Here is a 24,434-nt window from a genome sequence, read left to right as displayed (position 1 = left end):
ATGTCTCTCCCCTTGTTTCTTCATCTGTGGGTCAAGCTAGATGAGACAATTGCCTCTGAAAAGACATGCAAGTGCTAATTACACAAGGAGTGTCTCATCTATCTTGAGAGAGGATAGGTCTGAGGTTAGCTGGATCAGGAACATAGCTTTAAGCCCAAGAGCCCCCAGCTCTCTTCCCTCCTTTGCTCAACCATGCAAGAATCCTGCTCTAGTTAAGTCAGACATTGGTTAACCTGGCTCTATAATGTCTGTGCAGACTGGCAGCAACTCTGAGTTTGACTGGTCTTTCCCAGCCCTACCTAGAGCTGCCAGGGATTGAACCTACAGCTCTACACGAGGGCTGCAGAACTTCGTCCTTCCAGCTGTACTTGGACTACAACTCTGAGCCCTGACTGTGGGGTGCTGTGGATGAGAAAGATGGGATCCAACAGTATCTGGAGGGCTGAAGTTGTGCAGCCCTGCTTGTCAATGAGCTGTGGCCCCATCCCATTAAGCCACGGGTCTGTGTGCTCATCTGAAACCAGAAACTATAGCTGAACGCTGGATAAGAAGCCAAGATGGAAAACCAACTTCAGACTTGAGTTTGAGATTGGTTTCACATGGTTTGCAAACCAGGATTAATCACAATAACCAGCCACACACGAGTCAAGGCAACACAGTTTAAAGAAGGCAGGGGGGAAATGTTATGACTCCACTACCCAGCAAGTTCATGGCTCAAGGCAAGGTGTTAATTGGGAGCTTCCCAACTCATACCTCAGCTCACGCACTTTGCTCTTACAGTGATGTTGATGCATGCATCTTCTATCCAGGGGTGTAGTGAGATGTTTTTCATGGGAAGTTTTGGCAACACTAGGGAGGCAAGAGGGTTGAGGATAGGCCACTAGAAGGTCAACAGGCAACGGCGACCAAATTTGTGCCTTTTAACTAGGAACCTGAAATGCAAAACTGACATACTTTGTTAAGAGCGTAATCACTTTTTGTATGCAGAAGCAGTAAATAGTTCATATGTTGTTCCATTCATTCGATTTTATTGCTTTTCAGAAAATAGGAACTGGATCACACCATCTAGTTCTGGATTCTGCTGCCCTCAGTGCAAGTGCAACAAATGCAAGAATCTGTCTCTGCACAAGGAAAAAAAATGCAAAGTAGAATTTGTGAGCCGTGCAATTCCAGCTGTGTTCATTTCTACTAAGCTACAACTGTCTCACAACTGTGAGCTCTCCTGAGGCAACTGCTGCCCTGGTGCCACTCTTTGCCATGAAAGGAAAACATTTAAGAAGTTTCACATTACAATTCAATGGCTACAAACACTACTTTGCATAAGCAAATGCCCAACAGCATGCCAGATAAGAACTATAATCTCTCTGAACTACAGGTCCTAGAGTTAACTGTACAAACACACACTATTCTACAGAAGGATCCTGGGCCAGACAGTGAATATTCCTTCTGATTAGCTCCACCAACAAATATGTATTACCAAAATAGGGTTTGTGATCAGTTTGTATGAGAAAAGTTCAAGGAGGTTAATTATAGCGGAACGCAAAACTGCAATGCAACCTGACTAATAAAAAGGTACTTCTATCTGTTTGATAAAACTTAACACTATGAGTAGTCCTTAATGAGACAACCCACACAGAGAGTTGAACTAGAATGAATATACACTGTATAATAAACAAGAAGAATAATTTAAAAAGCTTAGCTTGCTAGCACACCAAATTGAAATCTTATGGAGCTGAAACAAACCAACAAAAACCACCAGTTTAAAAAAAAGCTATTGGTAGAATTCATAAATCAGGCTTGTAGCTATAACTGAGCTAAGAGGTTCAAATAACCTGGGCCCCCAAGCTCCTGAGGGCCCCCCAGCTCCACCCCTCCCCATTTTCTTCATTACCTCCCTCACTCAGAGGGGCCAGCAGGGAGAGGGGGTGAACACAGGCCCCCTTTGCCCTAGCTACACCCGTGGGCTTGTCTTAAATTCAACTGGATACTCATGTCTGAATAGATATAGTACCTCCAAGAAGATTAGCCATATATTAGTATTTAAAAGCATGGAAGTCCAAAAATGACCCAGGCCACACAGAGGCCAATTGTGCAGGCGTGGTGGCCTCCAAAATGGCTGCCATGCCAGAGGGGGAAGAGAGCTGGCCAAACAGGCCAGTTTGCAGAGTAAGGGAAGCTGGCAGGGGGAAAGGGAACCTCCGTGGACCCCCCGCCACCTTCCCCAAAGGGGGGCAAGGTAAAAATTTGTTTTTAAAAAAGGTCCACGAACCCCCAGGACCAAACTGAATGGAAGGGGGTCAAGGGGGAGCTGGACCAAACTGGCCCAGTTCAAGTCCAGTCTGGACTCAAACCCCTCTCCTATATAGCCATCATTTCTTAGCTGCTGCTTTGAGAAGCAGTCAAAACATGTTTGGCCTCTGTTAAGGGATTGGCTTCTGCTCAAAGAACTGCAAAGAATCTCCTTGGAACACACCACACTGTTCAGAACTTCATAATAAACATTCATTGACACCCTTCAATTGAGCAAGTTAAGAGTATTTTTACTTGTCTATGGGTCTTTGCTAAAGGGTTGTAAACTACCTCTTTGAAGGCAGCCACATAGTTCAGAGCTTAATGAGACACATTCACTGGGACTCAACTTCCATTGTGCAAGTTGAAAGATTTTCTATTTGTTTATATATTCCATTGTATGACTTTGATATATATGATGGATATATTTCGTAAGTTTGTTATATCTTGAGTATGTGAAATTAATCTTTAAGTATATGTGATATTTTCAGCTTAGTATGGTAATGTTTGAGGACTGGTTGATCCACAAACTCTTTTATAATGTTTAAGTTATCTATTTCATTAGTGTGCTGACTGAAGAGAAGGTTTTATGTTTGGATTCTTTTTCTATTAGCGCCATATTCTTCAGAACCCTATAAGGTTTTTGTGGAGACATTTCCTTTGCTTCACCCCTTTGGGTGTCCAAGTTACATTTCTAAAAGCTGAGATTCTAAGATACTGAAATGTTAGAAATGTAAGGATTGAAATAAAGTTTCGTTGGGGTGGGAGGCATTGCCTCCATTTCCCTCACTCTCACTACACCCCTCCTCCTATCCCACTTTTCAGGACAAGGCCTCTAACAGATTTGAACACACACAAAAAAACATGCAAACAAAACCAGAAAAACAGATGTGAACATGCCTATTCAAGTAGGGATGTGCACGAACTGGTTCATAGGCCATTTCATAGGCCTCCAAACCAGTTCAAATGCTGGGGCCGGTTCAACTTTCAAAGGGCAGGGGGAGGGTGCACTTACCCCATATGCCACTTTTCCCCAGCCAGCACCATATTTTTCTAAAAAGCCTTCAGGGCAGCAGCGTACCCCCCTGCCGCCCCAGTGCCCTCATCGGCCGCGCATGCGCCCACTGAGTCTGCATGCATGGCCGCAGTTCTGTGCACATCCCTAAATTCAAAGGCATATTTATGCTTGCACAAGAAAGTCTTCCAAGCATGCTTTCAAAGACAAGGAGAGGAGGGACTTTCAATGGATCTCCTGGAGCAACAATCTCCCAAGGAGCTGCTACACCACTACCAAAAAGGCCATGTCCACAATACTTGTCACCCAAATTTGCATTAGAACCAACCTAGGAGAACAGAGCTAGAGATCTCACTTAGCAGAAGAATACTTGGCAGCAGGAGACTGGAGACTGCAGTATTTATAAGCCATGGCGGGGGCGGGGGGACTTTAGTCCTGAAATATGTGGCAGGAAAAGGAAACCTTTACCAATCTTTAATACTTCCAGCAGCACGAATCTAACTCATTTCCACTCTGCAAACAAGCTGTACAGAAGGGGGTGGGGCCTTCCCCATAATCGCCTTGTCTTTCGATTCAGCAATCCTATGCAGCATTCTCTCTCTCAAGACATTTGCATTAAATACCCCCTTCTATCTCAACGATATGTCACAAAAAACACCGTGTCAAACACCTCGCTAAAAACCAGCAACAAAATTATTTCTATAATGTACCTGTCAATCAGTTTCCAAGACATACAATATAAACAACAGTAAGAAGCCTTCAACATGTTATCACCTGAACTATGGTTAAACTGCTGAATAACAAACTACAGCCCAGTTGTTTGTAACCCAAAACTCTAAGGAATCGCACCAAGAGAACACACACACCCTACCTGGCCATGGAAAACAGCATCATTTCTGAAGGAAAAGGCATAACTTTTGAGTTGAAGTGGGGAGAACTAAGCAACCCCAACTCATTCTGTGTACCTTCGAGGCAATTAAGATCTCTCGCATGGGTAATTAAAAACAACAACAACTGCATTGCCCTGCGTAAACTTGCCTCAACATTACAGGACAATATGGAGAGAACACAACATGGGGGAGGCAATTTCGAGTGGCTGCCCTGTATGGTAGGCAGGGCCGTCAAGCAAGAGACCACAAGCTCAGCACCATTTCTCTAGAGAGATCGGTTTGGTGAGGCTCTGCTGCTCAGGGACAAGACACCTGCTTTGCATGCAGAAGGTCACAGATTCTATCCCTGGCATCTTGGGGTAGGGCTGGGAAAGAACCACCACCTGAAACCCTACCGAACTGCTATTAGTGAGTGCAGACAACGCCGAGCTGAATGGAAACATGGTCTGATAAGGCAGTTCTCAATGTTCAGTTAGGATCCTTCCTGAACCATTCCTTCCTAGAGCTGGTGCAGGAGGAGGAGATTGTGGTTGCAAGCATGAATTGTCCCCTTTGCTAAGCAGGGTCGATCCTGCTTTGCATTTGCAAGGGAGACCACATGCATGAGCACTGTAAGATCCTTAGGGGATGGGGCTGCTCTGGGAAGAGCACCTGCCTGCTTGCCTGCAGAAGGTTCCCAGTTCCCTCCTCCCTGGCAGCTCCAAATAAGCCTGGGAGAGATTCCTGCCTGCAACCCTGGAGAAGCCACTACCAGTCAGTGTGGACAATACTGAGCTAGATAGACCAAGGGTCTGACTCGGTATGAGGCAGCTTCCTATGTTCCTTACTGAAATGGCAATACAGCCTTCGCACCAAACCGTGTCATGTTCCACAGGAGGAGTCACATACCACCAGAAGAACTACTCCAAGCAGGATCTGATACTGAAGTGAATCTCCACTCACTCTGCCAGCTCCAGGATTCTTATGTCAGATCCTCCAAGTTGTTATTTCGGCACAACAGCTCCTAAGACTGAGTTGTAAGATGTATATTTTAGGAGTTACAACCTCTCTGAGATTCTGTTTCATCATATCCACCAAAATTCCCTTTAGATTTCTTCTAGATCTTTCACCCTTCTCCTTTGAACCTTTTAAAAAAAGAGCCAAAATGATGTTTGTACACCTATGACTTCAAGGACGCATGTATGGATGATCTGACAGAATTCCAGCCAAAGCATTTTTAATCACTGAAGATTCCAAAGCTGATCAGAAAATGACTTCAGCTGTTTCAGGCTGATATTGCCATCCACTAATGCCTTCCACAATTTGTTCAGCAAGAGGTGAGGACTTTTGCCTGACAATGACTAAATCACGACAGAGATCCAATACTCTGAAGTGACAGCAGTTTCAGAACTTCGTTAATCCTGCAATAGCCGTATGGCACCACCTGCCAGCCTCTTCTAAATCACTTACTCTAAAACCATTTTTCAATTATTTCCTTCAAGTTTTCTTTCAAAAAGTTTATAATGCAATAAATTCTGAAAGTACCACCACACACTCCAAAATGAATTATGCACAAAGGTTAGATTAGGGGTGCCGTGCACCCAGCAGGAGTTTCCAACCAAGTGTTTTCATGTTGGACTATAGCTATGAACCTCAGCTCATGAGTCCACCATGCTTTGCACATAGCATGAGGCCAACATGTGTTAGCCTATCTATACATCAGCCTACCCACATGACCAGGCATCCTGTTGAGAAATGAAGAGCCCAACATGCTAACTTAAAACAGTCATTAATAGGCAGCCTTAAAGCAGGAAGGGGATGGAAAGTGACCCATCCTAAGCCTCAAAACAGCCACTGGAAAGTGGAATTCAGCATGGGCATGTGACCTACTGGTATGTTAACACTTTCCCCCTCCACTGTTCTCATTCAGAAAAGTCACACCATTTCCCTAAACTGCCTAGTTACAGAAATAGCCCTTTCACAGGCTCACACATACACACACATTCTTCAGGATTGGTTTTTGGCACATAAGTGGTAAAGAGGGAAGTGTGATCTCCCATCCCAGATCTGACACCTAGGAATTGTTTTGAGGTTTAAGAACCAATTCCTGCCACTGGTTGGTTACTGAGGACTTTAAGAGTGCTTGCAGTTTGACTCCAACACACCCAACTGGTTCCAGTAAGAAGCTTATGCTGCTGAATCTACACAGCTGCAGCTGACCAATAGAGTATTGTTTCTTAGCCCCATTTCAAACCCCACCGGACAAATTCATTCACAGTTACAGTAACCTAAACTTCCCAAAACTAAATTGATTTTAGTAAAGTATAACGTAGCACGTTTATACTTGCATTTTGGGTTTCACAGCAACACAGTATTTGTAGTGCTTTAAAGTTCAGGATCTGTCCGTCTATGTTCCAGTGCAACCGTGTGTGTGTGTGTGTGTGTGTGTGTGCACGCACACCCTGAATGCATAAACACAGCATGCATTCACATGTTACAGGATGCACAGCATAGTATTTTAGAATCCACAATATGTCAATTTTGCATGGATTCTGGTTCTAGAAGTATTGTGCGATACATATACTGTAGGTATACAGTAAGGTCGTCATTGTGACCTTTTTTTTTTTTTTTTAAACACACACAACAGAGTTCCCAATGCTGAATGCACACAGCAGACTATGGAATAGCTGCTTGATTTCTCAGCCTAGCTGGAAGGAACTGCACAATTCCATCCAAAACCAGCTCAGTCCTGGAGTAGCCTTGCAGAATGTTAGAGGAACTTTGCTTGGAAACACTGGCCTGTATGTTTTGTGGATCATCATGGAAGGGGGGCTGCACAAGCATTCATCTGTTCGTATTTGGCATGATCTGAGGCTTTGGGCACTCGCTCTCTACACACAAAGCTTCCATCAATATAAATTGGAGTTACACAAACAGAATGAAAGCCTCCCTCTAATTAACTGTTGTCGGGTGGCATCTCCAGGTCAGAGTTTGAGAAATTAGTGGCCCAATTTAAAGGCAATCTCACCGAACAGGAAATCCAGCCAGCCAGAGAAATTAAACACACATGCATACACAAACAGCAAGTTGCTGTTGATGCTTTTTCAACTCTTGGGAAGTACAAATTAGATGCATGCACAGATGGCAAAGAGTTCACAGGTTATTTTGTTTATTTTGATGTTTGCCAGTCTTAGCTCAGAAGCTCAGGGTGTGTAATAACAGTTGTGTATGAACTAGGGACCTGAAGCCAAAAGATCTGGCTGAATGTTTTGAATGAATGTGCACTATCACCCCCACCCAACAGCACAACATCTTCCTATCCCTCGGCCCTGATCTTTCCTCGAAGCCTCTCTCAGCTGCCGTCCTCCCAAACTCTATATGCCTTCTGTGAAAGGATTTTACCTCCCCTGGCCAAACTGGGTTTCCTCCTTCACTTCCTATGTCACAATGCCTGGAAACAACATACGCCACATCCATCATTCAGCATCTCACCCCAGGTTCTGCGGCTGCACCTGGCCTCCTCTCCCTACCTGGACAGCCCTGAGGAGAGAAAGGAGTGTGGTGCTCATCAATGAACCACCCCATTCCCCCCACCCCCAGTCAGAGAAATGATTTAGGATGAGAGGCAACAGCAACAGCCACACTGACCTAATGAGAACTGGACTTTGGGGGAGAGTGTCAGGCACAGTAAAGCAGCCCTAGTTATACCTGCATTGTTTTATATGAATTGCGCTGGATATTCTTCTGACATGTTCTTTGATTTCCTAAACACTGACTTGGAGCAACACTTTCCCTATCAACACTGGGAGGGTCCATGGACATTTCTCCCTCTGAGCCAGTGGCTGCAAAGATTCTCTCAAGTGAATGACTGCCACTCCCTTCATTTCAGACAATCCTCCCCAGACCCACCTCCAGAAGTGCCACTGGGAACAGGAACTCTCTGTTGGTTCCCCCACTAAGCTACACCTCCCAGGCACCCACACTGCAAATCTTTAAGAACATTTCTGTTTGCCCAAGGCTTTGGAAGCAATGGCCTAGCACATAGCCTCTGTGGCAACACCCAGGCAGTTGGATCTGCTTGTTTTTAGATTGGTTTGTATACATATTTTCGGACAAAATACAAAGTGCTAGTTATAACTTACAAAACCCTAAATGGCTTAGGCCCTGGGTATTTAAGAGAGCGTCTTCTTCATTACAAGCCCCCGCCCATTGAGGTCATCTGAGGAAATCCATCTCCAGTTACCGCCAACTCGTTTGGTGGCTACACAGAGATGGGCCTTCTCAGTCGCTGCCCCAAGATTGTGGAATAATGTGCTCCCTGCTGGGATACGATCCTCCCCATCTCTGGCAATTTTCAAAAAAACACCTGAATACCTATCTTTTCATGCAAGCTTTCTCAGCTTCCTAATATTTTTGGGTTTTAATTTCTGGTTATTTTTAAATTGTTAAATTGTTTAAGTTTTTGTATATGTTTTTAACTGGTTTTATGTTATTGTAAACCACCCAGAAACGAAAGTTTGGGGTGGTATACAATTTGATAAATAAATAATAACAATAAATAATATCTGGCAGGTTGATTTTTCCTTCCCATAGATGAGAGAGTCCCTTGTCCTGCACCTGGGGAGTATTTGCTGTGCTATTCACTTTGAGCCAGTTCAAGTGTTTTGCTGGCCATGGGTGGCTCTTAAACCATTCTGACAGTCAGAATCTTGGTTGGGAAGTGGGTTGCAAGCCACAGTTTGCCACACCATTACATCCAAGCTGATGCTTTTGCAGACACTGTTTGAGAGGACGAGCATATCAAGGAAAGGGCTAGATGCCATGTGCAGCAATTATATTTCTCTTCACAGAGAAGGCTCCAGTCATTTAGTTCCCACCTGAATCTGCAGCCCAGGAAAGGTTTTATTAGCTCATCTGCTATGTGCATCAACTAGGTCTTATGAACCTTCTATTTGGAATTGGCCAGGTAATAAGAGCATATACAGAATGACTTATGAATGCTATTGGCTTCCGAGTACTGCAACCCTCAGGGAAGGGAACATACAGACATTAAGTATGTTTCACGACAAGTTAGAAGCCCCTTATTACAAAATCATGTGCAAGCTTCAGCAATAATAACAGCACTCGAAGCTGTAGCAACTTAAAAACACCTTGTGCAATCCAGTATCATTGCTAACCACCACCACCCCAATTGACCCTGTCTTTCACAGGTGGATACCAGAACATAGAAACATACCCTGCAGGTACCCAGGCTGGAGAATTTAGTTGACAATTGCCCTAAGGGCATCAAGTGTCACTAGGAAGGCAGAGTTCTGATCCTTCCATCAAAAAGTGCATGGTGTAAACCGATAGTACAGTTCTGGAAATTCCTCCACACTTTACAGCCACGATTGGCTCCATTCCCCCCGCTCCAAGAAACTAAGTTTGTTCTCAACATTATCTGTAACTCTTGCATACTTGATGAAAAGAAAGGTGTGACGACCCCTCCCAACCATATCCTGCCTGAATACTACATTGTCACCTTTCTGTCTGTATTCTTAAATACCTCATATATATGTTTTTCCTTTTCAGCACTTAAAGGTGGACAGCAAAGATGGGAGCTGCCAAGGGGCCACACACAGAGAGCCTATACCCACCCAAGGGGATGGATATATATATATATATATATATATATATATATATATATATATATGAATGAAGTTGCTTTGTACAGAAACAGATTCTGGGTCCAGACACAGATCTTGCATTCTGAACCAGCTTCTGAGAACATAAGAGCAGCCCTGCTGGATCAGGCCCAAGGAGGCCCATCTAGTCCAGCATCTAGTTTTGCACAGTGGGCCACCAGATGCACCTGGGAAGCCCACAGGCAGGAGTTGAGGGCATGCCCTCTCTCCTGCTGTTGCTCCCCTTGCAGGGAGACTGGAAGTGGCCTATAACTTTCAGACTAGTAACCAGCGATAGACTTGGCTTCCATGAATTTATCTAAATCCCTCTTGAAGTCATCCAGGTTGGTAACTGTCACCACATCTTGTGGCAGAGAATTCCAGAGGTTAATTATGTGTTGTGTGAAAAAGTACTTCCATTTGTCAGTCCATGGTGGGTAGGTGTGTGCGCACAAACACTTTTAGCGGTGTTTTGAGTTTTATGAAACTTATGTGTGAAACTCTTGCAAAATCTGGATATTTTATTTTATGTTATTTGCTTTTAACCCTTGTTTTTATATTAACAGCCTTTGACTGTAATTAATGAAGTTTATACATACAAAATTACAGATAATGTTTGCTAATAACTGTTTTTAAAGATCCTACTCACATGCATCCACATTAAAAAAAAAAAAACACAATTACAAAATAATGAACCAGCAGTGCATTATAGCATAACACTTAAGCCAAGTTGATGGAAATAATTAAAATGAGGACCAGAAGCAGGACCGACCCAAGTGAGCTTTTCTGCCAGCTTTGATGGCACTGACTCTCCCAAAAGAAAATTTGGGAAGGAAAATAGTCTTGTGATTAATGTTAGGTTATACTCTTTCACTGTATCCAACTGTGCAGTTGTTAAACAATTGTGTTATTTGGATGAGACTGTTCAAAGAGGCAATTGCAAACTTAACTCAAATTTGGCAACAGCCAAAGAGAAACCCAAGTTGCAAAATATAGGCACAACACAACTCTTTCACCTCAGAGCGACTGGTTACAACCTGAAAACAAGCAGAGTTGTCCAACAGATCTGCATATGCAGGGTTAAAGGAGAGGCAGAAACATTTACTATAAACCGTTCTCCCCACCCCGGCCATTAACTAAATGAAAAGGTATCATATGGATATCAGTACTTAGAGGTTTTCTTTCCTAAGCAAGTTGGAGTGGGGAGAATCTGACATTGGTTTTGAATAGTATTTTCATATAGAGTTTTAGATATGCAAGATCTATCTACACACACACACACACACACACACACACAGAGAGACAGAGGTAGGCCTACAACTTCTTTACAGAACAGTGAGTGATCTGAACCAGTGCCGATTCATCCTTAAATTTCATTCTTCTTCGTTTCATCCCACCCACCACCCAATACACAGCAGTAAAGAATACTATTGACTTCTTCACAGCTAATGTGCTTTTAAAAAAACATTCTTCCTGCTAATTAAGTACATTTGTATTCTAGGCATTTAACACAAGAACCAGCCAAGGAGGAAAATATGGAATTTCTACCGGACAAGAAAGAGGACTGGAAAACCACCAAAAGGTCTGCGGTTGCCAAACAAGAGAAAAGTTGAGGTAGGGAGAAGAGTCCTGCAGTCTTTTAGGCAAGAGTTCATTATATTCTCACAGTGGCTGTGTGCTCCTTTATGAAGAAACCTCACTTAAAACCAACTGCCAGATAAATACTTGGAGAGTCTCTTAAATGACTGACAGAGTAAAAGCAATTACTCCATTTAATGCACTGCTCCTTTTCTTTCAGTCTTCACATCTTCAGCTTATCAGGAATGCATTTATAAACTTGGAGTGGAAATGGGGGGGGGGGACTGTTCATAGAGGCAGAGCCAGCAGAATGGAAGCCCCAAACTGTTAGAGCAGACTGCAGCATAATAAACTGGAATTTCGGAAAGCATAACTCAAACATGACATTTTACTACACACAAAAGGTTTCACTTTCAGGGAAGTTTCCTCTTCTGTATTTTTTTAAAAATGTATTTCAGACCCAAGTGTGTTTCACCATTTCAAATATTATAGGGATTTCGTGGAGGCAGAGGACTAGCTCAGGGTTGCCAGGTTGAGAAGCAGAAGTCATCCCCTGCACCGGCCATGCTGCCCCCTTTACCAGCTCCATAGATGCCATTTCTCTCAACTGCACCTCCTCAGATCCATTATTAACTCAACTGCTCTGGAGCAAAATTGCAAGCAGAGATGACAAAGGAAAGAATGGGTTTCCACAAGCCTGTTGCAGCCTTCTTCCTGCAGTCGACCTGCTAGAAAGACAATGGGCAAACATAGGCCAGCACGCAGGCTGGTACAGAGGAGGAAGAGCTGTGTGTACAAGGACATCCTTGTACCTGCCTTGATGGCGTTCTGCAGGTATTTGCAATCACCAGTGCAATCTAGCAAGTTTCCAGGCTGCATCACCCAATCCTTGCTTGGATACAGCTCGTCTACCATCATTGATCCTTGAGATATAAGCCTGAATTGGAGCTTTAGCGCACCGTTGTCTCTGAAGGGGATGGAAACGCATACCAATATGTGTAAGCAGCCTCCCACACACGGGTTGTAATGAGACGTTCTGTGCTTGCCTGACTGTCCGACAGAGGAACAGCTTGAGCAGGCTGGAATCTCAACAGTCGCTTTAAGTATGCACAAAGACTTGCGAATCCTACAGGTCCAACTGGCAACACATAAGCCATTTGCTACATGGACACTTGGCTGATCACACAGAGCTTCTTCATCCCCACATGGCACATTCCTGCAAAGACTCTTCAGCAGTGTTCACTAATTTTTTTCTCATCTGTATGTGAAATGCATTTTCTTCAGGGCGGCACTATCAAGGTAGTGTGTGCACATGTGCCTTCAGAATGGGGCCTTCCCGATTCAGCCTGAGCGGATATCAAAAAACGTGCAAGCGTGTACACGCCTTAGAGGAAACACTGCCAGCGGGGTGTAGTGGTTAGAGTGCTGGACTAGGACTGGGGAGACCCGAGTTCAAATCCCCCATTCAGCCATGAGACTAGCTGGGTGACTCTGGGCCAGTTACTTCTCTCTCAGTCTAACCTACTTCACAGGGTTGTTGTGAGGGAAAACTTATGTAGTACACCTCTCTGGGCTCCTTAGAGGAAGAGCGAGATATAAAATGCAACAACCAACAACACTGCTCTTCAGACTGAGCAAGCTTTAAGCAGCAACCTGGAACAGATAGAGTGCCTTATTTCTAGGGATTCTAGAAGAATCCTTTGAAGAAAGAAGCAGTCCTCCTCAGTCCAAACAAACTCGGAAATGTGGAGGGTAGCAGACAAATGCAATATGCATTCATGAGTACCGCAATCTATTTTAAATGAATTAAAATTTTAATTAGGCTGCACTAGGTATGTGCTAAGAATTGCCAAAGAGCTATTCAAACACTGAATACTCTGAACAGGTCAAAATGTTTGCTTTTTTAAAGTGATGTATATCATGGAGCTAACAATTTTTTCCCCTTAAAGGCATGGTCTGCCCTCATCCTCCCACCATTTACACTTCTTTTTGTTTGTTTTACATTCTATATCCTGTTCTTCGCAAACAATGGGAAACACCTGAATCGGGCAGCAGTGATATAGGAGAATGCTGGAAGGCATCATCTCACACTGTGTGGGAAGAGGCCATGGTAAACCCCTTTTGTATTCTACCAAAGACAACCACAGGGCTCTGGGGGCTCCAGGAGCCGACACCGACTCGACAGCACAACTTTACCTTTACTTTACTCTTCCTCCAAGGAGCCCAGAGCAATGCACATGGCTATGTTTATCCTCACAACCACCCTGTGCAGTGGGTTAGGCTGAGAGGTAAGTGACTAGCCCAGAGTCACGCAAAGAGTTTCATGGCTGAATACGGATTTGAACTTGGGTCTCCTTGGTCCTAGTCCAACACCTTAACCCAGAGGTGGGAAAACCTGGCCCTCCAGCTGTTGAACTGAAGTCCCATCATCCCCAGAGGGAGGATGGGAGTTGTAGCTCAACAACAGCTGGAGGGCCAAGTTTGCTCACCCCTGCTCTAACCACTACACCATGCCTAACTAACTAAACTAACTAAACTAACACCCTGCCTAACTAAACGATATGGCACTGCCAACTCCACACTGACGTTGGCTGTGTACAGTGAACAAACTGGCCAGATACACGAGAGGAGCCCTGCTGGCTCAGACCAGAGGTCCATCCAGTGCAGTATTCCAATTCCCATAGTGGGAGCCTTGGAGAGCCCAGGAGCAACAGCTCTCCTCTCCTCTTGCACTTCCAAGCCACTGATATTCAGGTGGATACAGCCTCCAAACATGATGTCCCACCTAGCCATGTAACACAGTCCCTCATGCAAGGAGGTTTTTTTTAGAATATACAACAGAAAAATCCGGCTTTATCCAGGGCAGGTTCAGGTGACCTGTGCAGAACAGGGTGGAGGGAACCTGAGGTTCCTGGTGAGTACATGCTCCCGGCATGAGCAGGCAGGGTTCCCTGTAACAAGGATTTCCAGATGATGTTGACTACAGCTCCCAGAATCCCCAACTATAATGACCTTTGGCTGAGGATTCTGGGAATTGTAGTCAACAACATCTGGGAATCCCTGTTACCATGAACACTGTGAACTTATCTGTGTTGTCCGAACCTGCCATATCAGGTTGGCAATGTCACGCTCCCTCTGTCGCTCAACATTCTCAATCCAATTTCAACTCTGATTCCAAATGTCAGGTGGCAGAGAACACCCAGCACTGACAACTCAACATGTCTGGGTTCAAACAACATGGAAATGATGCTCAACAGGAACTCTGGTTCCCTCCACCTTACTTTCCGTGGGTCGCCTGAACCCACCACATGTGTCACATTCATAACCATCCTTCAACCCAGAAAGCTTACATTCAGTTGTCTCATTTCATCCCAACAATGCTGTAAGGCAGGCCAGGCTGTGAGTGCAAGTGACTTACTATTCAGCTTACTGAATAAACCTGGACACAGGTCTCTTGGTCCAGTCCCATCAGTCTCGCCATGACAGCATACTGCCTCTCTTCTGGCCCTGCTGCTACTTCATGTAGGGAGAAATGAGCCAATGAAGAATGGGAGTGGGATACAGAAAAAGAAAAGGCTTTAACAGATAAGCTTGGGAGCTGAAGAGCCCAGTACACTTCTCCAGGGCACCTCTGAATTCCACCGGGTTAAGTCTGACCCTTGGTTGCAATATCACACGCCAACATCTCACTAGTCTACCGTTGCCGAATTCTGCTGTGGCTTGTGTCAGTGCTTTTATCCTCCTGTGCATAGAAGCAAGTCTTAAGCACTCCACACCCTGGCTCCAAGCACAGCCTACTGTGAAAAAAGGAAGCTACATTCTGCAGAATTTAGTCTCTCCCGTACAATCTGCAGCACTCTGGAGAAACACACCCACCTCAAAATAAAGGCATGTCAAGATATACGATACATATAAAGCAAGACCACAATTGCATGTTGTCAGAGACATTTTATCTGGAGCAAATTTGGAGGTTCCTCCACAGACAGTACAGCACACCTGAGAGATTTTAAGCAAAAACGAGATCTTATTACGAGGACTAGTTACATTCCTCATGGGATTCAACACATCCCCAACTAAAATGAATGCGAGGACTTATTCAAATGCCCCCAAGGTCTTGTACCAGTTTTGAATAAAATCTTTACAAGGCCACAAACATTATCTAGAAACAGGGCCCTTTCTTTTTCAGAGGGAAAAAGGCAGCAGTAATTTGGACAGTGTTTTTTTAACAAGAGAGATTTCAGATGACTTGGCAGAAGATCCCCAAATAAGCTCGAAGCCCCTTTCCTGGAGATCCATTTTCATTAAGTTATTTTCCTCTGCCCTTTGTTGAACCATCTACTTGTTTCCCAAATGCTACTCTCTCACAGGAACATAAAATGAGTATCATATGCCTGTTCCTTATCTGCATTTGCAAAGAGGGAAAGAAACCCCTTTCTTTGCTATGCATTCCTTTACAAAATTAGAAAGGGGGGGGGGAGAAGAGAGGTTTAAAAAATCATTTAGATTTCTGCCAGATGATAAATTGATATTCTACAGAGACCACTTTTATTCATTGCACAACACATTAAAAAAATAGTTACAAAGGAAGTTTAAAATCTGCTAACAGGGATTTTACAAGAAAAAAGGTAATAGCAAGTAATATAATTTATGTCAAGTCACTCCACTAACTCAGCAACAATAAACTGAAAGAATGATTTTCAAACTATTTGAAATAAGAAGCAGAATCCCCTCCACAACCCCAGTGGTATAATGGAATGCACCATCCGGATTTGCATCGACTGTGCAAATTAACTTTCATCTTTGTGCCTAAGCAGTTCATTCAGCCAAGAGCATCAGCCTTCAAGAAGAGCCCATGTCAGGTTCAGTTACACACCCTTGGACCATTATCAGCAACAAAATGGCTGAGCACTCAATGCAGCCGCTTGGGGAAAAATACCAGTGACATCACCGGGACATGATCCCAAGAAGAGGCACAAAGGCTTGGTGTCAACAGCATGTTGCTGCATCACATTCACTTCATGATGGAAAGACCCTCCCCAAGATCAAGACCTATGCTCACTTACTAACCAAAGAGACACACTTCCAATAAAATTAGTTCCAAACTGAGATGACAGAGTTTGGGGCCCTCACAATCTCCGAGCATAAAGCAGGACCTTCTTCCCAAGGACATGCCTCCCATCAAGGACAAGGGCTCTCATCAATCCAAGATGGACTCCATCTTCCAGAGACTCAGCAACACAAAGCAATAGAATCCTGGATTTTCAATGTAGAGTGCAAAGCCAAAATGACAGAACCAAATGCCAAAAATGGTACCTTCATGTAAGACCAACTCTTCTAAAACTACCGGGAGGCAGGAAAGCATCTATGGGTGAAGTCCTTAATTCTACTCTTTGGCTTAAGGTAAATGGCTAAGCCTAGATACAGCAGACAAGGAACTGTGCAAAACATGTTATGCTAAGAACCAGCAGATCGCTCCTGCAGAGTATTTAACATGAGCTAGCCATGTACAGGAGGAGTTCCATCATATAATTTTGGATGCTTCTATGGCAAAAGAAAGATGCACACCTTTACATTATTTGCAGGGCTTGCATGATGCTATACAACACCGCATCGCAATAACCCTGTGGTTAAACCACTCACTATCATTCCTAAGCAGCACTCTCCTAACTCCCAGTCACTATAAATGGAGCACCGGAGACTCTGAGGGAATATAACATGATGTTTCAAGATGGGGAGAATGACTAACTCCTAGGACCAAGAATCATCCTCTTTCTTTAAAGGAAAGATGGTACACCATGAACTCAACACCCCAATTAAGCAACTTCACTAACTGTTGTGCTCCCTTAATTATATCTTCAAAAGGATCCATGTAGAAGGCACAGTCTACATGACTAGGTACAGTTCCACTAGATCAAACTATTCTCATCCACATGCTACTGCATCTTTTCTTACCACTGCTCTCAAGCTAGGTTACTTTACCATGAAGCCCCTTAGTTTTGCTTAGATACCATAACATAACCACAAATGCTGCATAAGAAACTATGCTACAGGCAATGCTCCCTAGAATGACTCAAAAATAATCCCAGCAAAACTCAGGACTCGACACATCTTTCTGTTCAAGAAGCACTGTTCCATTGTCCCAAGAATTGTAAGACACATAGCTAGGAAGTCTAGGTTCAAGCCGTTATCTGCTACATAAGGAAACTAGAAGCTTTTAATCTGTCATATCTTTCCTATCTTCAGTTCTTTACCACTTGGCATTTCCACACACTTACCATCAGAAACAGACAATGTAAAACAGTAACATAGAAAAGTCTTGCTGGATGCGTCCTGACTTCCATCAGTAAGTTCTGGCTACAGCTCAGAGAACAATTTGTAGGGCTGGATTATAAACAACCAAGCAAAGGGGTAATAGAAAACGTGGAAGGAAACCAACAAAACATCTGAGTACAGAAGAGGGACAGGCAGAATTTGGCTTAGGCTAGCACAGAATACAAATGTGTTACAGAACTGCAGGTCCAAATCTTTGATCTTTCTTTTTGAAAAGGCTATGTCGTATAAAACCAATTGTACTGAGCAGACAGCCCTATGCTGAATATAAATGATCCTTTAACTATAAGAAAGGCATTCTCCTGCTCAAGTTTAAAGAAAAAGCAGCTTGCCAAGAAGAGCTATAAAGAGATCTCCTTGGTTCTTGGATGAAGAAGGGGGGGGGGTCAAAACGCAGACAGATATCCAAACAGGTAGCGAGCTTGGGAGATTTTTTTTTTTTTAAAAAAAGAAGTGGTGTACCTTAACATTGATTTAGCAGACAGAAGATTTAAATAGAGCATATTCACACATCTAACAACCGTATTTGTTACCTGTCTCTTCCCCATAGAAGGGAGTTGATGCTATAATATCCTTTAACACAAAAATACAAAAAACAAGGACTTAAATAAAGGTTCTGTTTTATTTTTAGATACGTCTACAGGCAATTGAAAGAGAACATGTCTGGAAATTTAAAATAACTCTCTCGTCCAACTCTCTCTTAAGAAGAGCTTGTCTTTTGCCTATCAAGCTAACCCTTGCATCCCTAGGGTTTAAGTAATTAATATTCTGATCCCATCTTTGCAGTTCACACACAGAGAGATCCATTTCATATTTTCTCTACTAGAAATATAGGTGGAATTGTGTTTTGCCAAGATTAATTTCCCATCTTGCTGTTCTGCATCGTGTAAACTCATGCTCCCCTCTCCCTTTCACCTTTACCTTATGCAAAATTTACAGTTTTGAAAGCACTCAACTATGAAGGCATAACTCAAGCTCCTGTGCACGTTTCAGATGTGAAAACAAACTGTTTTTGACAACCCGATAGAGATTTATTTGAATGCATTCACTGAAGTCTCTGCATTTTTAAGAAGCCCCACTGCAGAAATGTGCTATGTGGTTCTGTTGAAGGAGAGATCTCTACAGCTGCTCAGCCCAATGAAGAATGCTGTGTAACGTGCAAACTTACATACTGTACTACTTTCATCTACATAAAAAATTGCTCATTTTCTGGGACCAACATGGGAATCACTGTTGGGATTATACAAATAATAGGTTAGCCAGATCTCATTTAGGCTATTGTGTTCATATGGGGGCAGGGTGTTTTTTGTTTTTGATAAAAAAAACTTCAGACAGTAAGAATAACTTCCTAGTACCACACCTCCCACTCCTCATTTAAACCATGCATTATTTATATGTCACCTCTTGTATCTCCTCCTATCATTTCATTGGTTAATAAGATGCAAAAAAGGAGTTGGCGTATTTGGGAACAAAGGTTCTTTTTAGCATCACCATGTTTATCTTTACAGAAGGTGAACATTCAAATATTTGCTCTCCCAATAAGGTTCAGCCACATATACCTAACATTTGATTCTAGAAGTAGCCTCCTTCTTTCTGGTGGGCCCAGATCTCTGCCCCATAAACACCTTCACCACTCCCACCCCCGCAATTGTGGATGAAAGGCAAATGTTTGTCTCTTTAAAAAAAAAAAAAACAACTTTCACTCATTCTATTTTAAGGCAAGGCTGTATTGGTGTGGTCCACGCCCCTTACTTTCTTCTCACCCTCATGAGCTAGTTAATACCTCCACCCCACCCCCGCCACTTTGTTCCTCATGAGAGACCTTGCAGCTACTTCTTACAAGTTATTACTCTGCTAAGCCTGCAAGTAGATGGAAGAGAAAGGGAAACCCTCAGCTCTGCAACAGCCAGATCTACAACAGTTCCCTCTGCAGCCAGCAGGTTGTAAAGATTCTTGCCTTGACCAAATTCTGCCGGGTGGTGGAGGGGAGGGGAGGGGATGCCCTAAGCCTGCCTTATTCACTTTCTCCCAACACCAGCACCAAAATGAGGGATAAAATGTAAAGCAGCTCTTCTGCTCTCGTCTGCCTAGCCAAAGCCCTCTCTTGCTTTCCCGGCCAGCCTGTCCACACTGACATCTCGCCCCAATCACTGCAATGCCTGGATTTCCCCTCTCTCATCCATTCAAGGGCTCAAGGAAATGATCGCTTTCATTTGCCTCCCCTGCCTGATCTGCTTTACATCTCATTCCAATACTCGAAATGCACAGCAACTTTAAGCTCATCACCAGAGTGCAAGGAAAATCCTTCCGTCAGGGAACTTCATTTTACCAGCCAGCACAGCACCAGGGTGGTTGTGATTTATTTATTTTTTTTAACTTCTCTTCCACACACACACACCCCAGCAGGTTTCCTCTTTATTGCAATCCCCATCTAATGCAGTCTCCATTACAGGATTACAATTGCATCAATCAAATGCTCCATATGGTTTTCCCCGCCCTCCCCCACCGGCCCTGGTCTTAGTACCACGCACCCTGTCTGACACCCCAATCGAACTGCTTTCACTGAAGTGACGAGGTTGCATTGCGATTACTGGGGCGGCGGGGGGGGGGAGGTTGCAGGAGGAGAGAAGTCCCTCGCAGACGTAGCAGTGGCTGCCTCTCCTCCCAGACAGGCGCTGCAGTTTGCCCCTCGCCTGCAAGCCCTCCAGCCACAGAGGGACCACCCCGGTGCCGGGGGGGGGGCTGCAAAGAGCTGCCGCACATGGCCCCAGCAGCAGCCCCCCCACACACACACACAGAGGGAGACCAGACTTGCCATTCGCGCCCCACTCCCAGTTAGTCATCATATTCACTGGAGGCATCTCCACCGCCGCGGACGGCTTGCATGGACGGGGAGGATGGGGGTCGGGGGGGGGGGAATCGGGGAGGGCAGGAGCGATGCTCTCTTGCCCGACGGCCTCTAGGCGAGACTGCAGCATCTCCTCGTCCGCCTCCTGCTCCTCTCGTGGCTTCTTCTTACCTCGAGGTCTTCCTGCTGTGCCCGAGATTCCTCCGTCCACAGCCGCTCCTCAGCCGCGCGTCAAGTCCGAGCCAAAGCGCACCCTGGGAAAATCCTCAGCCTGCTCGAGACCTCAGAGGGAGGGAGAGGAGGCGATGCTCTGGCGCTGGAGAGCGAGGGATGGCGAGCTCCGGAGCGAGGGGGCGGCCGGCCGGCCGGGCTCTCTCGCTGGGCTGCCGCTGCTGCCCCCACCGAGCGGACCCCAGAGAGCCGGAACTTGAGAGTTCTCCAAGTGTGCCTCCTGGCAGCTGCCTGCGTGGGGAGGGGCCCCGGCCGGGGGGAGGCGCGGGCGGGCGGGCAGGCAGGCAAGGGACACCCCCTCCCGTCGAAGACTCCCGGGAGCGCTCGGAGAGGGAGGGGGCTGCCGGCTCCGGCCGGGCAGCGACGGCTTGGCGACTTGCGCGGGGAAGCGGACAACTTGCCAGGCAGCGCGAGTCCTCCGGCGCTGGCCAGCTCCAGCCCAGCTAGCCCAAGCTTGGCAGGGAGTCGAGCCCCGCAGGGAGCGGGGGGGGGGGAGTCCCTGATGCGGCTCGGCGGGCGGGCCCTGGAGGGGGACGCGGCGAGCGCGCTCCAGCCCGGGGCGGCTGCTGCTGCTGCTTCGGTGGCGGTGGTGGTGGTGCGCGCGGCGTCCGCCTCTCGGCTCCTGCTGCCGCTGCCGTCTGAACTCCGCTTTCCCCAACCCCGCCAGCAAGTGCTCGCCGGGGCTGACATCACTGCGCGGGGGGCGGGGACCATGCAAATGAGGGGGGCGGGGGAGCTCTGCCGGGAGAGGAGGCGCCCCCCCCCGCCAGCCCCGCGCCTCGCTCTTAAAGGACTCTCCGCGCGCAGCAGCGAGCCGGCGAAGGCATCGCAAGACGCGGCGGCGGCTGCTGCCTCCCAGCCGAGGAGGTGCCTTGCTGAGGCTCGCAGCCTTCGCGCTGCAGCTGGGCGATCGCTGCCTGGCGGTAGCCTGGGCAGCGAAGAAGGCAGCAGCATCGCTCGACCCCGCCGGAGCCAAGGGCCGCCCGCCACACCCTGCGACCCCGCAAAGTGGCCGGGTCCGGAGACGCGAGCTGCCCGCAGGGCCCTTTGACACACGGGAGGGGAGCAGGCGTGCCGAGGATGCTTCAGGACTGCGTCTACCTGGGTCCAAGACTGCGGGCCCCCCCCCCCCCACAAGTGCTGTGAGAGTAGAAGTTGGGCGGCCGGTCGCCTTACATTCAGAGCCTTTCAAGACAATGCAGGTAGAGCCAGAGGTGCAAGCAGGTCAATTTGGGAGCCTGGCCCGAAAAAAGGCCTCTGGAGCCCTCCTCCCCCCTTACCAGTCAAGCGTCATCATCCTTCCCCCCCACACACACACAGTATTTTGAACCTGTGGATTCTTGAGGGCACAAACAGCAACTGAACTCACAAGAACGTCAGCATATGAAACAGGTCTATTTTTGCCCATATGCATTAACAGAAACATTTCCACACACAACTTAACACACACACCCCCCATCCCACAGATTTCTTTCTCCACTCCCCCCTCTGTCTCTAAAGCAGAGGTCACGCTCAGCCACTGGGGCAGTGCGGGCCAGTGGCACAGCACGATGCCACACCACCTGAGACAGACTAAAAATAATTGGGCGGGGGGGCAGGTGGTGTGGAGGCCCTCAACCTCGGCCCCAAAGTCCAGGGATAAGAGCACCTCTGGGCAGAACCTATATTGATCCTCTGCTTTTTAAGGGTGTTGTCTTGAATTCTGAGTAGTCTTTGATTTGGGTAAATTCAGTGTTTGAAGTGACTTGATTGGCCCTTCCCGTGCAAGGCAGTAAAACCGATCCATTAAAATATAACCCCAAGACTGGGAGTTATTGCTGTGTTGGGGGTTATTGCATCAGCTTAGGGTGCAGTGGCAGACATGCTGCACAGCGCCACACACACTGTGGGGTGGAACATTTGTGCAGTTGCACGGAAGCGCTGTTGCGGGAGTGAAGCAATCGCACAGACGGAGTCATGCAACAGTGCTGCCCTCATATAGAATGGCCACAGGGTCATGCAACTCCATTTCTGTAGACCAGGCTTCCCCAACCTGCAGGCCTCCAGATGTTGCTGAACGACAACCCCCAGCATACAATAAATTGTGTCTAGGGATGCTGGGAGTTGTCGTTCAGCAACATCTGGAGGCCCGCAGGTTGGGGAAGCCTGCTGTAGACAATAACGATCTGCATTGACCAATGGTCTGACTTGGTGTAAGGTAGCTGCCATTTGCGCCATGCACAACTGCACAAACATCCCATCCCACAGCATGGATAACACGGCACAAAAGGACAGCTAGAGAGAAGGAAACGGAGAGGGTTTCTTTCCCCAGGGACTCTCAGAGTCCCACGGAGGTCTTGGTTGCTGGGAAGTCATGGCACAATTCCAAGCATAGTTACCCCGAAGGAAGCCCAAGCCCAAGCCAGATTTGTCCCAGGTGAGCACCACTGGCTCTTGCGTTCACAAGTTCTGTGCTCTAAGTACCACAATGTTCCCTGCACATGCTGCCCTTCAAGTATTGAAACTTGTGCTTCTCAGTGGACAGAGCTGCTGCCCCAGGTGGAGACAAGCCAAGCAGAGGCTCCCCCCCCACACACACACACTTGGCTGATCTCACCCACCATGCTAAGCAGCCTGGATGTACCGACCTTGAGCAGGGGCCCGGAACCATCCTCCCTTTGCTTGGGCTGGCATAGTCCAACCCCATCTGTGAAATCCACCTCCTCCCCTCAGTGCCGCTCCCTATGGCTTCCAAACCTACACCCTAAGAGGACACTTGTATCTTTAAAAAGTGACACAGAGAGGTGACATTCACATCATAACCATGTAGGCAGGGGAGAAGCTGAATCTATGTGAGTTTTCATTTCTCTGCCTCTCAACAATATCATTGCCTCTTGGGCTTGCATTACCTTTCTGGGTTACAGGCCTTTTGCTGCCAGGAGCTCTCTTGAATCGAGTGTAGTCCTCTCCCCTTCTCTTTCTGCTCCTGTGCTTTTTAACGTCTGCTTATTTGCCAAGTTGCCAGCAAGGCAGACTGGGCAGGGTGCTCTGTCTGGTGTCTTGCCCCAGCTTATTGTGGAGAAATTCACAGGTGAACTTCTCCTGGCCTGGTGATCAACATTAGCACCTGCTAATGTGTACCCTTTATGGAGCTGCAACATTGTCAGCTGCTCCTTGTTACAAATCAAGATGCTGTTAAAGCTACAGAGGCCAATTGGATCCTCCTGGGAAGCACATTTCAGTTAAGCTCCATCCAGGCAGGATGCTGTACCTGGATTCAAATGTACATGTTTTTGTGGGGATTTTTAAAAATTCATCTTAAGAATAGAGCAGGGAACACATCCTTCAAATGTATATACAGAGTCAGACCCTTGGTCTGTCTAGCTCAGTATTATCTACACAGACTGGCAGCAGCTTCTCCAAGGCTGCAGGCAGGATTCTTTCTTAGTTTGTTGGTTCAATTAAAATAAAAATCTTGTCTTATTAAAATAATAATAATCTTGTCCTATCTTGGAAATGCCAAGGAGGAGCTTGGAACCTTCTGCTCTTCCCAGAGCGGCTCCATCCCCTAAGAAGGGGAATATCTTACAGTGCTCACTCACCAAGTCTCCCATTCATATGCAACCAGGGTG

At 46.1% G+C, this 24,434-nt stretch overlaps 1 protein-coding gene across 4 annotated transcripts in view; it reads right to left on the bottom strand.

Moving 5' to 3' along the window:
• PCDH11X (protocadherin 11 X-linked) overlaps positions 1–23,899 on the bottom strand; it is a 651,427-nt gene extending 627,528 nt beyond the window's left edge. For 2 of the 4 annotated variants that reach the window (XM_053273695.1, XM_053273693.1), the window contains exon 1: positions 20,764–21,493. The gene's annotated coding sequence lies outside the window, so the exon portion shown is untranslated. Of the gene's footprint in view, positions 1–17,689; positions 17,714–20,763; positions 21,494–23,711 lie in introns of those variants that run through there. The other 2 variants (XM_053273694.1, XM_053273698.1) reach the window with 2 other exon arrangements.
• Between the last annotated feature and the right edge of the window lie 535 nt (positions 23,900–24,434).

Source organism: Hemicordylus capensis, chromosome 11 (genome assembly GCF_027244095.1).
Source record: "Hemicordylus capensis ecotype Gifberg chromosome 11, rHemCap1.1.pri, whole genome shotgun sequence".
In the NCBI taxonomy this organism is placed as follows: domain Eukaryota; kingdom Metazoa; phylum Chordata; class Lepidosauria; order Squamata; family Cordylidae; genus Hemicordylus; species Hemicordylus capensis.
The sequence above is the reverse complement of the archived record's forward strand: the minus strand, read 5'-3'. Positions and strand labels throughout refer to the sequence as shown.